The sequence below is a fragment of the Gadus chalcogrammus genome, chromosome 21 (genome assembly GCF_026213295.1).
Source record: "Gadus chalcogrammus isolate NIFS_2021 chromosome 21, NIFS_Gcha_1.0, whole genome shotgun sequence".
NCBI classification, from domain to species: Eukaryota; Metazoa; Chordata; class Actinopteri; order Gadiformes; family Gadidae; genus Gadus; species Gadus chalcogrammus.
This window is the reverse complement of record NC_079432.1, coordinates 3,292,292-3,294,791: the sequence shown is the minus strand read 5'-3', so window position 1 is coordinate 3,294,791 and position 2,500 is coordinate 3,292,292.

The following is a 2,500-nucleotide window of genomic DNA, read 5'->3' as shown; positions in this document are numbered from 1 at the left end:
CCCCACAAAACATTTAATTAAGCCTTTGTCCCGGGAGGGGGGGGGGAGATAGGGGGAGGAATGCAGGTAAGCGCCCAGGTAAACAGAATCATCATCACATCTGCCACACTCTGGCTTTGTCCCCCGCGGAATGTGAGGATTCCTTCTGGAATGTTCACAAATGGGTGATAACAGCAGTAATCAAGGGTCGTCTGACCGCCCCCTGCGGAGACCCCTTAGATGTGCGCGTGTGTGTCTCTCTCTCGCTCTCTGTCTGTGTTCATGTGTGTGTGTGTGTGTGTCTCTCTCACTCGCTCTCTGTCTGTGTTTATGTGTGTCTCTCTCTCTCTCTCTGTTAATGTGTGTATGTGTCTGTCTGCTTGTCCATGTGTATCTGTGTGTGTATTTGTGTTTGTGCATCTGTCTGTGTGTTTCTTTTTGTGTTAAAGTGTGTCTCTGTGTGTGTGTGTGTGTGTGTGTGTGTGTGTGTGTGTGTGTGTGTGTGTGTGTGTGTGTGTGTGTGTGTGTGTGTGTGTGTGTGTGTGTGTCTGGGCGTCTGTGTATGAGTCTGTGTGTCCGCATATGTCTGTCTGTCTCTGTGTTTGTGTGTGTGTGTGTGTGTGTGTGTGTGTGTGTGTGTGTGTGTGTGTGTGTGTGTGTGTGTGTGTTTGCGTCAGTCTATCTGTCTGTCTGCGTGTCTGTGTGCATCTGTGTATGAGTCTGTCGGCCTGTCTGTCTGATTGTCTGTCTGTCTGTGTGTTTGTCTGTCTGTGTGTTTGTTTGTGTGTGTGTGTTTGCGTCGGCCTGTCTGTCTGTCTGTCTGTGTGTTTGTTTGTGTGTGTGTGTGTTTGCGTCGGCCTGTCTGTCTGTCTGTCTGTCTGTCTGTCTGTCTGTCTGTCTGTCTGTCTGTCTGTCTGTCTGTCTGTCTGTCTGTCTGTCTGTCTGTCTGTCCGTCTGTGTGCGTGTGCAGCGACGGTCCCACGGTGTTCCGCGTTGATGTCTCCCATCTGCTACAGCCATCGACGGCGTCTGGCTCTGCGGCAGCAGGGGTCCAGCCCGCTCTGTGGTTTCAATGTGGTTTCATCGTTCCCCAAACACTTCCTCAAACACATCCTGACAGAACGCTCTCTTCATTAAACGGGGTGCTCCACCGCCGCCGTGCATACCGACCGGTATTAAAAGCCGTACATCAAACCTGATCAGACCGCCCCATCGGGCGAGGCATGACTCTGGGTCCCTGGGTGGAATAACAACACACAGCACCAGTGTGAGGGACCGTGGAGGGGGAGGGGGAGGGGGGTTAATCGTCATTAAAGGGGAAATGAGCCTATTTTCACCTCACCCCACTGAACTTCCTGTTGGGGTCTTTTCTCTCGATTCACAGATTCTGGGGGTCATGAATGCTGAGGTCTGGCGGCCTGAATGGCAGGCTTCACGGGCCTTTCATTCAGGATTAGCTGGAGCGCCAGCGGTGGGGAGGGGGAGGGGGGAGAGAGAGAGAGAGAGAGAGAGAGAGAGAGAGAGAGAGAGAGAGAGAGGGAGAGAGGGAGAGGGAGAGGGAGAGGGAGAGGGAGAGAGAGAGAGAGAGGGAGAGGGAGAGGGAGAGAGGGAGAGATACAGACAGACAGACAGACAGACACACAGACAGACGGACAGACAGAGAACAACATGCATAGAATTTCACAGGAATATCATAAAGTTTTAACATTTGATTTACGTTTACAAGCAGTGAAAAAGAAAGAAAGAAAGAGACACACACAAACAAACAGACATGTAAAGTGCTTTGGGTACCTAGAAAAACTCTACATAAATTACATCAATTATTATTGATTGATTGGAGCACACTTAAAGGATGAAAGAGAGGATTTCGAAGCACAGGATATGATCCACTGGGATCACACCTATGAGCATTCAGTGGCCTGGAAAAACGATGGCAAACCTGCTGAAATGTGATCACCATTGTCCCCAACAATATGGACCCAGTGGGGAATCCTAGAGAGACATTGTATGTGTGAGACGTCATTCACAGTCATTCAGTAAGAATGCGTTTCCCAGCCAGTCATTAAGTAAGTATGCGTTTCACAGCCAGTGACTTAACCTGGGGGTTGACTGGATGACAGGAAGGTTGCTAGTTCAATGCCCGGCTCCTCCATGCCGAGTGATAAGGTGTCCCCTGGCTGTCGACTGGCGTGACTGGCCGCCGTCGGGGTGTGAATATGCACATGAATGGGTGAATGTCAGCCGCTATCGCAAAGCGATTTGAGTGGCCACTGGTTAGAAAAGCAAATAGATGAATGCAGTCCATTCCAAAAATCAACTGTTTCAAAACCCAGCTGGCCCCGCGGCAGAGCTGTGGTGTGGAATGGGGCTCTTTTCCATCACACTGGCACGGCCTGGTTCAGCTGATGGGACGGTGAGTCACGCCCAGAGGAATTTGGATTTGGCCCAGAAGTACTTCCGCCATATGATTCATTCGCATGCTCCCATTCATCACTCCTCTCTCTCTCTCTCGCTCTCTCGC